This window comes from Patagioenas fasciata, chromosome 26 (assembly GCF_037038585.1).
Source record: "Patagioenas fasciata isolate bPatFas1 chromosome 26, bPatFas1.hap1, whole genome shotgun sequence".
Taxonomy (NCBI): domain Eukaryota; kingdom Metazoa; phylum Chordata; class Aves; order Columbiformes; family Columbidae; genus Patagioenas; species Patagioenas fasciata.
Window position 1 is genome coordinate 4,377,367 of NC_092545.1, and position 14,983 is coordinate 4,392,349.

The window sequence follows — 14,983 nt, forward strand, 5'->3', positions numbered from 1 at the left end:
GGTACCTGGGGTGGGTTAGAAGGGGGTGGTCAGTAGGTCAGAGAGGTTCTCCTGCCCCTCTGCTCTGCCCTGGGGAGACCACACCTGGAATATTGTGTCCAGTTGTGGCCCCCCAGTTCCAGAAGGACAGGGAACTACTGGAGGGGAGGTTGTGGAGTCTCCTTCTCTGCAGACATTCAAACCCGCCTGGACACCTTCCTGTGGAACCTCAGCTGGGTGTTCCTGCTCCATGGGGGGATTGCACTGGATGAGCTTTCCAGGTCCCTTCCAACCCCTGACATTCTGGGATTCTGTGAGTCAGATTTCTTTCTGATGGATATGATTAATAATTCAGGACTAGTGGAAAGGATTCCTGTTTGGTCCCCATCTGGGAGAACAGGGGTCACGTAGGAGAGCATCAGTCCTGGCAGAATTATAGAGCATCCATAGAATAGTTGAAACCTATTTGTGTTGGCTGGACTTCTCAAGTTTTAATCTTGCTCAAGAATAAGCGACGCAGTCGGTCAGAATAATTCTCCATGTACTATCAATACTTGTCAGCAGTTGGCAGTGACAATTTGCTCTGAGCTCCTAGTGGAAGGGAGAAAGGGCACCATCCTGACACATAGCAAATAACCATTTTTGGCGAAAAAGAAATACAAAGGCAAACCTACCTTTCTTTTGCCTGTGTGTTTAACTACCAAGAACAAGATGTGTGCTGAACATCAGCTTTTCCTTAGCACGCAATTGGAATAAAGGTGACTTACCCCGCATAGAATATTCATATGATTATTAAGGTAAATTTTCTTCTTAAACATAGGAAAAATGTTTTGCAAGCTGAAAGTTGTTCAGGAGTCCTCACTAATACAGCAGCAAATGCCCAACCCTTAGAGTGCTCAGCAAACAGGCCTATGAATACAAACAGGGGGTCAGAAGCAGGATTCTCAAATAGGTTCAATAGGAGTTTCACTGAAGGCAGTGAAGCCTTGTTTTCCAAGGCAGGTTCCTGTTGAATCATTAATACATAGTTTCATTTAGTGTTTTGATTATTTCAGCTAGCGTTAGTGTCAGAAATCCATACTCCACGGCTGCAACGTTCTTCCCACATTTGCCTCTTCACTGGCCCGCGTGATCTCTCGCATTCGAGACACCAGAGATTTTTCCTGGAATAAGGAAATATTAAAAGTTATTTGCAGTCATTCCGTGTTTCCTCCCCTAATGGATTCTGTGGCACTTAGCATGCACTTACCTCGGTTTTTATCTCACTGCCCATCGCCCGGTATCTGAGTTCTTCCCATCAAAGGTAAAATCTCTTTCCCTGAAATACTCATGATGAGAACGGACGGGTTGTTTGCTTTAGAACAGCAATAAAAAGAAATCTAAAAGACCGAGCTTAATGAAGAGCAGCAGTTGCATTTAGGAGAATTAGCGCTCACAAACCAAGTAAAAAAGATGGGTTTTGCATTTTAGATCTGAAAGAGATAAGGACTTCTTCTTTCACTCATTTTCCAGTGTCACAGATTTGGAAGGTGAGTGTCCGTTTGTCCCCTCGGTGGTGTGACGGAGCTGGTGGGATTGGTTCCAGGAAAGCTGGTTGTGGCAGTGTCATTGTGCAGGTCCCATAGAAGCTTCTCTCTCGTGCTAAGACAACTTTCTTTTCATTGACTTTCCTGTAAGAAGCCAGACTTCTGGGAAGGGCACCAAGCGCAGCGGGAAACGGGTGTTCTGTGGTTACCGGCTGCAGTAGTCACAGAATCACAGAATCCCAGAATGTGAGGGGTTGAAGGGACCTGGAAAGCTCATCCAGTGCAATCCCCCCACGGAGCAGGAACACCCAGCTGAGGTTCCACAGGAAGGTGTCCAGGCGGGTTTGAATGTCTGCAGAGGAGGAGACTCCACAACCTCCCTGGGCAGCCTGGGCCAGGCTCTGACACCCTCACCAGGAACAAGTTTCTTCTCAAATTTAAGTGGAACCTCCTGTGTTCCAGTTTGCACCCATTGCCCCTTGTCCTGTCACTGGTTGTCACCGAGAAGAGCCTGGCTCCATCCTCCTGACACTCCCCGTTTAGATCTCCGTAAACATGAATGAGGTCCCCCCTCAGTCTCCTCTTCTCCAGCTCCAGAGCCCCAGCTCCCTCAGCCTTTCCTCACACGGGAGATGCTCCACTCCCTTCAGCATCTTGGTTGCCCTGCGCTGGACTCTCTGCAGCAGTTCCCTGTCCTTCTGGCACTGAGGGGCCACGACTGGACACAATATTCCAGAGTTGCACTTGGGGTATTTGCATGGAGACTTTGAAGTTTCAAAGACCTCTGTTTTCATTGCCTTTGGATCAGCTTCCTTTGTACCTGAGGAATTACAGGCTCCTATGGAATTTATGGAGCACTTGGTGCCCGTGGTTTAAAGGAGAAGTGCCGGATACTGCTTGGAAGACACCTATCAATCTCTTTACCTGTGAGCCTCATGTTCCCAATATCTCCGTATTTCTTCTGCTAATTTGTGAGCTTGTCCTTCCAACAGCTCCTGTAAGCTCAACCTGGCCTGTAATTCATCCTTTTGGCTGGAAGACTGAGGCACAGAGATCCTGAGCTGCTTCTCTGAGAAGAGCATCTGCGATACAAATGGCATTTGTCCCCATGTCTCCTGTTCCTTGGTCCTTTGAACCGAACCAAAGCTGCCGCTTTAAGCCGAGCCCTCTCTGACCTTTCCGAGAGATCTCAAAAGTTTACTTACCCCTAGGGCTGTTGTGAAGCTTAATTAATGTTTGTAAAGTGCCTTGAGTTCTTTGGATGAAAGCGCTTTGGATTATTAATATTAATAATAACAGATGAGCCTCTGAAACACTCTAGTACAGTGGAATGAATTAACATGAAGCAAGCAATCAACAACAACAAATCAAACCAGCAACGCCGTCACCGCCTCGGGCAATGCATCCAGCTGGTGGTCTGATAGATGTGACAGATGAATCCGCCGATATTCTCAGTCATTTCCATTGTAAATTAAACTGTCTCCCATGGCCTCATAACGGCAGCAGTTTAGCCAGAAGTCACCTGCAGCATTAACTTGATGTTTCCAGTTGAAGCTCTTTTTTTGAAATTGTCCTTTGCGGGTCATATTTAGATGTGAGGTCTGAATAGGAAACTTTTTGGGGTACTTTTCAGGGACTTGCAGAAACTGTGGAAATTGGGCAGCGTTCCCGTAGTCGCAATAGCCCATGTACCCCAAGAGAGACTTGTTTCTCCTGTGGTGCTTTCAGCTCTTGATGGTAAGTTGCTCCTTCTACACAACTCTCAACAGGCACAACGGACAAGACAATAACAAGAGGAAGGATGGCAGAGTCTTTCTGTACATCAGAGGAAGGGGAGAATCTAAGCTCCCTGCTCCATGTCGAGTATTTGAGGTACTAAACAGGGTATTTCGAGTTGTTGCGACCTCCTTTCCCTGCACAGGAGTGTAAAAGAACCCAACCCCGATTCTGGTTTGGAAAGACATTCCTGTTATTTTTAAACAATTCTGGCTGCCACAGGTGAGCTTTTAGCAACATCATACTCAGGATAATCAGGATGATTACATGCATATCCAGTGTTTTGTATTTGAATATTAAATAGCCTCAAATTCAGCATAGAATCTTCCGTTGCATTATTGGTGGTGTTCTTTGTTTTTTACCATTTGAAGCGCAGTAATAAAAGAAAATAAAGTGGGTAGGAAGTGTCTGAAGTCAGAAATGTATCCCTGTCCTTCAGTTTAGTGGGAGATAATTGGGCCCTGAAGGAGCTGGCTGCTCTCTGGGCTGTGGGACGTGTACGTTGGCTGTTCCTATAGCTGCCATACGTTTGGGTAGGAGCCCCAAGGGCTGACACCTCCCGGCGGGAGAAGGATGCTTCGAGTTGCGGGTTGGAGTTAATATGATCCAGAGCCCCATTCCACGGAGATACCACAAGGGACAAACTCCACCTGGTTTAGTACATGCAGTTTTATTCCTACGAAGGGAAATTCACCTGCAGGTTTTTCTCATTCGCCCTCCCCAGCGTTGGCCACATGTCACTCTTATGAGCCTCTAAACCTTTTAGACAAGCCATTCCGCTCTACTAGCGCGCGTAGAATAACCTATCAATGTAAGCAGCATGCATTTGGTTCGTTGGGTTATTTTTGGGGGCTTAGTAAGACATTGCTGATTAAAATTTAGCTGGAGTCCAGGGGAATATTTCACAAGCACTCACTAATTTAGGAGTCCAAGCCTCATTTATGAATGTGCTGGTGATGCTCAGGAGGGGTTGGGTAGTCCATGTGGAGGTTAAAGCATTTATATAGTATATAGAAAGTACTAATATAGTATATAATAGTAGTGAAGAACTCCCTTCTTTCAGGGGCAATGGGCCATAATTGTTGACTTGGTAGGTGTGATAGCATTTCCATTCTGTTCCTTGTACTTCTGGTAGCCCCGCAGCTCCATTTCCCGTTTGTAAAATGCTGTTAATTATTTCCGATTGTAGTAACGGTGTTGCAGCAACGTTGATCCTGGTGGAGGGGCGTGCAAATGCTTGATAGAAATGGATCCCGGTTTTCTGGAGAATTCAATCTTCTTATTGTTCAAGCTGTTTGAAAATGGTGACTCCAGACAAAAATCCTTGATCCTGTATAATCATCCATTTTCTTCAGTGAGTCGTAGCCCAACGCGTGGATCCACTCGATAGATTCCAAATATAAGCCTGTTTTAGTGCTGAGCATTATAATAAATACTGAATGTTTTTCTACGTTCAGGTACTTTTACAAACCACTTTTCATGCAGTTCTTCCATATTTTCAAATAACAACACCCTATTAAGCACTTGAATCAGTGCTGCCCTCAGCAGAGATGTAATTAAGCAGGTGTTTAAATCCCTTGTTAAATTAGTCTTTTATGTTTTTCTTTCCTAATCTACATTACTATTCCTGTCCAGAAAAATAATGGGGGAAATGAATCCTGGAACCCAAGCGTTGGGCTTGTAAGGGTCAAACTCTATCAGCCATGCAAAGTAGATCTATGGAATGTAATCAAATTGAAGTGAGACAAAGCAAATGTAACTAGAGGCTGCTGGATAACAGCAGGGAATGGCAAAACATCACTTCTCCAGAAAGGAAGGAAGCTAAATGAAATAAAAATTCACTTCCAAAAGGGCATTATGTGGCACTTTTCCCAACTAATGGCTTCACGGCTCTGATTCAGAATGCTCACAAAATGCATCCATGGCCTGGCCATAAAGAGAATAGGGAAACAAAGAGGTTGCTAATTCAATTACAAATGTTATAGATCAAGCTCTTTACTATTCATCCAAATGGAAATTTACACTAAATAACATTATCATGAATTGGCTCAGTAACTTAATGGACTAAGACTCTCCCATCTAACAGATTGCCTGGTCTTTACTAGGTCTTGGAAATGGTCCCTCTTGTGGATACCTCTAACCAGGCCTCAATATACTCTTGTTATGGAATAAATGAAAGTCACATCATCATTTTCATTACGTTCACTGAGCTGATAGATACTTTAAATGGTTTCTGTGTAAACCTCGATCTTGTCGCTTATGGCCAGGGCAGGAGATAAAGGGTCTTTCAGGGTCTGTACTTTTGGGTGCATTTCCAGTGATGTTTGGTAAGCCAAGCATGAAAATTCGTTCTTCTGGATTTCAGTACCATGCATATGAATTGAAATAATTCTGATTTAATGTTCCTTTGTCCCAAGACTGATGGTATTTTAGATCGTTGCATTAATACTTATTAACAGTGTGTGTTACGTATCCAGCTGTCAAAATTTGCCGATACTGCATCAGAATGGTGGTGAATGCCTTAAGAGCGGCCTTAAGATGATCCAGGACTCGGTAAGGAAGAGCTTAGAGCCTTGGGAACATCATCTATCGCGAGGGTTTGCTCAAAGTAAAAGCAGATGGGAGGAGAGGAGCGTGCAGATGGGCCCTACTGGGACCATTGCTGCTGCCGCAGCTCTGCTGGTGCTGGGGAGGAGGCACCTGAGGTTGAGCAAACGAGACCTCTTCACATTTTAAATTCGCTGCTGCTTTTGCACTGGTGAACTGGATTAGTTCAGCTTCGTTTGACGGAGCGTAATTAATGGTTTGGTAGCAGAGGGGCTCAGATTGCCTACTAGGATGCAAATTATGACGTTGGTTCACCCCACAAATGAGGTTTGGCCGGAATCTGCAGTGAACTCGATGGATTTGTAGGATAATTTGGATGGAATAAGCTTCTTGGTGTATTCCTGGGTTCCCACGATGTACGATGCCATGGCCAACTAAACTTCTTCCAAAGCTCTGGGTTTGCATTTTGGTGGCTACAGAAACGTATGGTCCTGGTGCTTGATATGAAACACTTCCAGACTTTTTTAGCATGCGTTTAAATCCCCCAAATCCTTCAATTTGTGGAACTATTACTTAAAATAGCCTCAATTTTTCGTTAAATCTTGAATCCTGGATGGAGCAGCAAAAGAACACATTTCTGCTCAGCTCCGCGGTTTCTCAATACAGACTGTGAAATGCTATTGATGGAGAGTTCATAGCTTTAAAAGGTTACTTTCCTAAAAATAAAAAGGGACCCAGCCACGTTTGCTGTGCCAAGGCTCATTTCTCCTGCCTACGAGGGACAATAAGCGTGTGATTTGAAAGGTCATCGGTTCTTTTGTATGCTAATAAACAATTAGTACGGCTGGGGGGAAGATGCAGCATCGACTTCTTTCCAATGTATTTCTGAGCAAATTAGCCATTGGTGACAAGTTAGGAATAGTGAGGCGAACGGCTCCTGGATGATTTCTGAGCCATCATTTTGGTCCCTGTGAAAATATTGCTGTTTAATCAGCTCTGCCTAACAATTATTTTTCTCACCTTCTCGGACTTCACCCCTGAGATTATTATTATTTTTTTTATTATTGTAACATTTTACAGCTGATAAGGGAAAAGGGTTTAGGAAAAGAAAATAACTGGCTTTTCCTTGCAGGCAGTGATGTTGTATGCATATAAATATACGTGCGTGGAATCTGAATGTGATGTTACTCCAGTCGTTTTCTTGCAGTGGCGTTTCACACGTTCCCATAATGACAAACCTCCCTTACCCCGCCCTCACCCACACAAACTGACCATCTGGGCAACATTTAGAAAGCAAAATAACCGTGATTGTGGGTGGAAGCACCAGATAGCGCCGTTTAAATAGCACCCACAAAAACCCTGCTCTTCCTATTTCCGAATTGCTCAGGAGCATCTGCAGGCTAGCAATCAATTTATTTCATTTTATTTTTTTCTGTAATCATCATAAAACACATTTCAGACTTCCTGGAATGGCTTTTACCTGTCCTATTTCTTTACTTGGCTTTCACGTTAGTTCTGCCTGGCATTTTTTTGGATGCCATGAGTTATTCTCTCGCTGAGTTTCCAGAATACAGGGGCGTGGTGGTTGAGTTAAATCAACCGCACCTTTTGTTTGGGGGAGATGCTCGTGTAGTATCAAAGATGCTTGGACAGTATCGAAGCAGCATCTCAAATACCTTTAGCTGCTTCTTTTCATTGAAGCTTTTGGTTTATAACCATGTGTTGATGGTGCTGGGGTCTAATTCTCTAGCTTTTCTTTATTTTTAATTAATTGTTCTGCTCTGGTGTCGAGGGTTTGATTGCGGGGTGACAATAAAACCCTGGCAGATGTATTGTTCACCTCCTCTCCCCCTTTTACCCCTCCCTCTCCCCCCTTCCCACTCAGCACAGGTGATCGGGAGGGAAAGAAGGACACAGAGAAGCTGTTTTACTAATGCTACTAATAAGAATAGAGAAAATAATACAAAATATACCAAACCAATCTTGGAAGTCTCAGCAACTGCAGAGCCGGCACCTGAAGTCCTGGACTGGACTCTGCAGCCAACCGGAGCTGGATTCAGTCTGTCACTGGGCCTCAGTTCGCAGGGACGACTCACAAGGTCCTCTCCTAATGTCACTGTAAGGAAAAGGGAAAAAAGGATGAGATCCTCGTGATCTCCCACTTTGATATGAAGTATCACATGAATGGGATGTTATACACAGTTGGTCGGTTTCTTGGTCACCTGTTTCTCGTTGCCCCTCTCAAGATGTCCATCCATGCTTATCAATAACTTCTCATTCCATTGCTGTGTTCACCAAAACATGGATCTGGTTCTCCAGGAAAATGCAGCTGATATGAAGCTTGAGCTGACAGGCAAATTCACTACAAGAGAAACTTGTTTTTTAACAAAACCAGGACGTCTGGCTAGCGGCAACCTCTGAAAACAAATTTATACTTATCTCTTATCAGCATTGCTGGGCCTGGCAAGGGCGTGGATGTGGTGCTGGGCACTGTCTTCTTCATAACTTTCTGCCTGACCTGGGTTTGAACTGCTGAGCTACTTTTTAAACACTAATAATGACCAACCTTCACATTATCCAGGAGTTATAACTGAAATGCAGCTACTTTGGGTGCTTACTCACAAACCGTTTTTAATGGGGTTTTGTCTCCTGATCGCGTGTCTGCAGAATTTAGTTGAAAACCAAATGCCGTGGAAAATTTTCATGACACCCCTGAGTTTCATTGAGCAGAGAGCGCTTTTCAATTTAAGAGTGTGCTGCAAAGCTTAAACTGGGCAAAGGAATCATTATTTTAATGATAATAATTTACACTTGCATGGGAGCTTTCATCCAAGAAAGCATCCTGTTAGAATTTTCCATTCATAGTCTCTCCAATGTGGGGTAATTTCACCTCGATAAGTATGTGTTTTGTGTTTGCCTTTGCTGTTTGGGAAGGGAAAAGATGATGATAGTTTGTACAGTCGAGTGTTCATTATAGAAATATTTTGCATTTATATTGTAGTTTTCTTACAATCTGAATGTGGTTTTGAAGCACTATTTAAACCTGTCGATACCCCTATTATGTCAAACTAGTCCCCTCCTGTATACTTGGGAAGCTGAGGTAATAACCTCCTCGGTCTGCTCTGTTTCTTGGGGTTTCTTTTGTATTTGAATTAAATTGAAGCAGTAAGTGCTTTGTGTGTCTGGAAGTCAGGTCCCATTACAGAGATCAAAACTTGTGGTCCAGCTGAGCCGTGTCCTCAACTATAAAATCCTTTCTTATGCGATTCTCTATGCACTATTTACTTATATCAAGATTTTTTTTCTTTCCCAAAAAGCTGTGGGGAACCTTTAATTTAAACATGTACAGACTAATAACACAAAGTCATTTCATGGAAGGTGTTGCAGAAATGCTAATTGATCTCAATGCGCTTAGAAAGCATTTTACAGAGAAAGCACCCAAAACACAGGATGGATTGCAGGATACGTTCCCTTTAGTGATACGTTACCGCAGTGTTTTGTTCCTGCATTTATGTATCGGTTTTAACCTCTAGTCTTCAATATTTTATAAAGATTTCATGCATTATTATTGTGTTTTTTTGCTCTGCCACTAATCTACTTTATTAACTGGTGGTTGAGAGTAAAAGAAGTTTGATCAAACGTAAACTTTTAATGCATTGCAATTAGTGGATAGATAGGACATCATGTCTGAATTTGGCATTCTCGGAAGTGTTCAACTGCTTTAAAAAATAACCCAGCGCTTTGGCTCTGCAAGACTTCTGAAACGCTCTAAAGACAAAACTGTTAAAGCAATTAATCATTAATTAATCATTCCAGCAAACAATCCCCAGTAATGTTAACCCGAAGACCACGGTTCAAGAGGGACTTAAAGCAAATATGTGGACATGACATTAACTAAAGCTCTTCATGACTCACAAGATAAGTTTACTTCTCCCCATCCCCACTTCTTTCCTTCTTTTCCACCAGTGCCTTTATTAATGAGCTGTGAAAGCTGACATTTCCAATAAGGAACAATTAAATCTGAAAGTAAATGAAGTCATTAATTTACAAAATAATAGCTAACTAGCATGAGGATGGGGAAAAATGATTGCAAGTCCTGGGGAAAAAATAAAGTAAATTAAGTCTGACTGTATTAATGGGAAATTAATCATTAATTAATCATTCCAGCAAACAATCCCCAGTAATGTTAACCAAGCATAGGGGAAAGGGACGTGGGGGTCCTGGGGACAGCAGGGTGACCATGAGCCAGCACTGGGCCCTTGTGGCCAGGAAGCCAATGGTACCTGGGGTGGGTTAGAAGGGGGTGGTCAGTAGGTCAGAGAGGTTCTCCTGCCCCTCTGCTCTGCCCTGGGGAGACCACACCTGGAATATTGTGTCCAGTTGTGGCCCCTCAGTTCCAGAAGGACAGGGAACTGCTGCAGAGAGTCCAGTGCAGGGCAACCAAGATGCTGAAGGGAGTGGAGCATCTCCCGTGTGAGGAAAGGCTGAGGGAGCTGGGGCTCTGGAGCTGGAGAAGAGGAGACTGAGGGGTGACCTCATTCATGTTTACAGAGATCTAAAGGGGCAGTGTCAGGAGGATGGAGCCAGGCTCTTCTCGGTGACAACCAGTGATAGGACAAGGGGTAATGGGTTCAAACCGGAACACAGGAGGTTCCACTTAAATTTGAGAAGCAACTTGTTCCTGGTGAGGGTGTCAGAGCCTGGCCCAGGCTGCCCAGGGAGGTTGTGGAGTCTCCTTCTCTGCAGACATTCAAACCCGCCTGGACCCCTTCCTGTGGAACCTCAGCTGGGTGTTCCTGCTCCATGGGGGGATTGCACTGGATGAGCTTTCCAGGTCCCTTCCAATCCCTCACATTCTGGGATCCTGTGAACCTCAGCTTAAGTATGTCTCATTTTCAGTGTTCTGATGGCTTTACCTGGAGGCGAAAATTCTGCCCTGTATGAGAAACTTCAGCCAGAGAGCTTGATTTTTGAAAGCTGGTGGTCCCCAGCTAGTATTTCACATAAAATCCATCCACTCACACTTGTTGCTCTTGCAGCTGGATTTTCAGGCTGGCTGTCCGACATACACACAACATGCTGATCCCTTTTATTCCAAGATGTGCAAACACTGTAAGAACATAATGGAAAAGAACACAAACCACACATTTCTTCATTTTAAGGGAATGCTGATTTGCTCCGGCCGATGCCATCGTAATGCATTTTCATTTAAAAATGCTTTTTAAAAGTTTATCTGTGAATCTCTTAAGGCATGAGTTAATTTTGCAATCAATTGTTCATACAGGGATTTGTCGAATTCACAGTTCTTCCATTCGAATTTGAGTTTTACTTAAATTAATCTTAAAAACTTTGAACTTCTTGCATATATTCTCCAAACCCCCGTGTGCTTCCTCTCCCCTAAGCTGAGGAATATTTGAAAAGGGGAATTATATTTGGACCCATGTTGAAAAAACCCCACTGATTTCCTTAGTTATTCTTAAAGCCCTTTACATTTATAATACAAATAACCTGTATAAACATGTCAGGGAAGATTAAAACCTCATTAAAAAGTGTAAACAAGAGTGCAAAGAAGATGAAGGGGGGGGGAAAAACCCCTTGCCTGAATTGAATAATGGTAATAATAAAAATCACTGCACAATATTGCTAGTTAAAAGTCCTGTTAAAGCGAATGTACCGTTGAGATGGGAAGCAGAGCTGCTGTTATCTAACACTCAGGACCGAGATTTCTTTTCAATAATTTGATAACAACGTAATGAATAAATTAATGACATTACCCAGGAACTGGAGTTCGTAGATAAAGTCGATTCCTCACCAGCGCCCAAATCTAATCAGTGATGTTCTGGTCGGGGCTGGTCAGCGCTGCTCTGCCATATTTCTCCCTGCCCACAACTGCTGAGGCCGCCGTTACCGCTTTATTTGACAATATTAATGCAAATTATGGCTCTGAAGCTGGCAATTATGCATTTTTATTTCACTGAGGTGAGCAGGATTGTTGCATATACGCTTTAAAAATGCTACAAACAACTCTGCCTTCTTTTTAGATGATGTACTTTTGAAGGCGAATTCACCGAAAAGGAGAAATATCGCCTGTTTCAGAGCGGGTTTGGAGAACAGGATGACGTTGTGTTGATGTATTGCTGATGCATAAGATCTGTTCTCCAGATTTTTGATTTAAATAGGTAAAGGAAAAGAGGGAAGAAGCTAATGAAGGACAAGCTAAAATGAGCACAGAGCGCGACCATTTGCATAGTAAATGAGCGGATCAGGAGAAGGAATTATTTTTGTGAATGTAAGGTAAAAGTTAATACAAGAGGAGGACTGGAATCTGACTTAGCACAAACACCTTGTGGTTATCACCTTTGTTTCACTTTGACAGAAGGCTGCAATAGTAAATACTGTAATTGTCTGCCTGGCCTTTCAGTCAAGATCAAGCACTGGAATTTTAATAATAAGACCTTTATTCAAGGCTCCAGAGGTGCCTGAGATATTGATGGATGAGCTTTTATGTCTTCACTGCGGGGCTGTGTGTGCGAGGCCGCGAGCTTGACTGCCAGAGAGCGTACGACCGTTAATAGTTCACTAGAGCTGATTAGTCCTGGTTCATCCTTTGAGCTGATTTTAGCATGGTGTGGTGTAGACAATCTCACATCCTCATCATTTCAACAGCCCACCTGACATCTGGAGAAAACCCCTCTGGATCCTTCTGTAATAACAGGATGTCATCCTCATCCTCTCCAAAATATTTGTCAGATTTTTGCTTTTTGTCTAATATCATCCCGGTGCTGTCAGACTTTAGTGTTTGCCTTCACCAGGTCTCCTAATAACACTGCACAAACCCAACCCAGGCAGCGTATCTGCTGCTGTAATGCTAAATACAGAAGGGTAGTGCTAAATACAGGTTACTTCAGCCAATATTGCGATTTATTCCATATTTCTGATCGAGGAAGATGTTTTTCACTTGCAGTGCTTGAGAAAGCTGCCTGGAGCCTGTTCAAAACACCTGTTTCATAGCCAGAGTTATAAAGATGATGTGTTTAAAGACAAATTAAACCCACATCTGGGTTATTCCTCTTCCAGAGTCTCATCTCCTCAGTCGTGTTTCCCAAACCTTTTCCATATGGTGCTCACAATCCTCCTCCCAAAGCAGTTCAAAAATGCAGTTGTCCTATATAACATGGCCTATAGGTCTTCACCAAGAATACCATATTTTTATTCCAGAACTTGAAAATTTGCTCCTTCAAATGTGTTTGGTGCAAAAGGACCTCTCGAGTCTCTCTTTCTAAGGCTGGAAGACCGTACTTGTCTGATCACATTGTCAAGTAAAGCAAGTTCCCTCCCTCGGGGTGAGGGTATAAATAAAAGATATTTATTTTCCAGCCCTGGTTAAGTATATTAATGTAAATGCTGATGTTACACTTGTGCCCTGTAGACATGACTGGCTCTCCAGGGAGAGCGAGAGAAAGACACATACAATAATTTGTTTTTCGCTAATGACAGCAATACTTCATCCCCATCCGCTTAAGAGCATTCATTTCCTGCTAATAAGTCACTACATTTAAGTTGATTCCAGGAGTTTACATAGATCACAAGCTGCTCAGATTTGGTTAGCAAGATGTCTCACATGAGATCTTGCAAACGGATCAGTCTGCATTTGAATCATTTTCAGTAGCTTAAATGTATTAACATGATTACTCTGGTAAGCGCATTGAGGCGAAAACTCGAAGTCTGAGGCGAAAGCTCCAAGTGTGGGGTGAAACCTTTTCTTTCTGGGGCTGAGTGTGTGACTTTAAGTGATGAGAGCGGCGCAGCTGCTGTGGTTTGGCTGTGAGGGGATTGTTTTAATTGCAGGGCGGGAGGCCGCGCTTTGGATTCAAATGGCGGGGAGACGCGTGCGGCCCAACGGCTGTAACGGCTCCAACGGCTGTAACGGCTCCAACGGCTGTAACGTCTCCAACGGCCGCCAGGGGCCGCCGCGCCGGGTCGGTCAGAGAAGGCGGCGAAGCGACGGGAAAAAGGCGGCCGTAAAGAGGGAGGGGAGCCCGGCCGTGGGCGGAAAGGAGGGGGCCGAGTGTGGGGCTTCGGGTTTGGGTGGTGAGCGAGTCCACACGCGGGTTGTGTGGGGAAGCGCGGGCAAGATGGCCGCTCGGGAGAGGCTGGAGCTGCCGGCCGCTGTTATCCCGCCCTTGGCACCTCGACCAGAGCTCAGCCTGGGGAAACCTGATGAGTGTTCGTCATTTAATGAGGAGGAGAGGCAGCTTTAGCATGGGCTTGTCCAAAAACGGTAAATATCAATGCTGTGAAAGGTAGTGAAAATGGCTCTTTTTCATGCCAGCTCTTCTCTGACCTGTTGCTATTTATTGTCTACCTTGGACTTATCCTTTTAAATGTTTCTGTTTGTGTAACTATGAAAACACTGCTCAGTGTTACTAGTGTTTTATGACTTTTGCTGTAACTTCCACACTTTTTATGTTGAAGACTTTACAGTTGGGTGGTTACGAGGAAGCGTATTCTCATTTTAAAGCGATCCTTAGTCCTGAGGGCTGCCAAGGAAAGCTCAGCTATTTAATAGAACTTGTTTTCTGGAACAAAAGGCAAAGCAATACCTACAACTTTATGCTTGGTGCCATTCAAGATGAGAAATATCCAAAGAAACGGATAGGCACTGTGTAATGACGTACTGCTGGGACAACGATAATTAAACAAATTCGGTTATTTTTGTTTCATTATGCAAACAGTATTATCCGGCCTATTTTTTCAGATGTTTTGGGTAACTCAGGCCCTCTTGATGTGCAGTTGTTTCCTGTAGATTCAGGAAAGATTGTCACTTAAGCAATGTTTCTTCAACGCTTGGATTCCCTTCTTCCCCTTCCTTTCTGCTCTAGTTCTTGTATTGACTTTATTCTTGTGGTGTCTTAAGTGACTGCAGGCCTGGAGTAAAATCTTGACCCTGTTGGAGTTGATGAGAGTTTTGTCATTGGCTGAAAAAAAGATGGGATTTAATGTATGATGATTATTAGAGCACCAGACTAGATTCCTGTTGAGAAAAACATTTCTTCTCCCTGCTGGTTCCAGTGTCAGTGACCTTCCTTCCTGTCCTCAGAATCCCATCATCCACAAAAATAAGCGCATAAACGCATTGGTTGAGGGAAGTTGGG

The 14,983-nt window shown here is 43.6% G+C and overlaps 1 protein-coding gene across 4 annotated transcripts in view; it reads left to right on the forward strand.

Moving 5' to 3' along the window:
* Positions 1-14,983, forward strand: part of LRRTM4 (leucine rich repeat transmembrane neuronal 4) — a 298,739-nt gene that overhangs the window by 88,107 nt on the left and 195,649 nt on the right. For 2 of the 4 annotated variants that reach the window (XM_071799352.1, XM_071799353.1), the window contains exon 1: positions 13,936-14,109. The exons of the other annotated variants lie outside the window; for them this stretch is intronic. The gene's annotated coding sequence lies outside the window, so the exon portion shown is untranslated. Of the gene's footprint in view, positions 1-13,935; positions 14,110-14,983 lie in introns of those variants that run through there. 4 annotated transcript variants of the gene reach the window in all.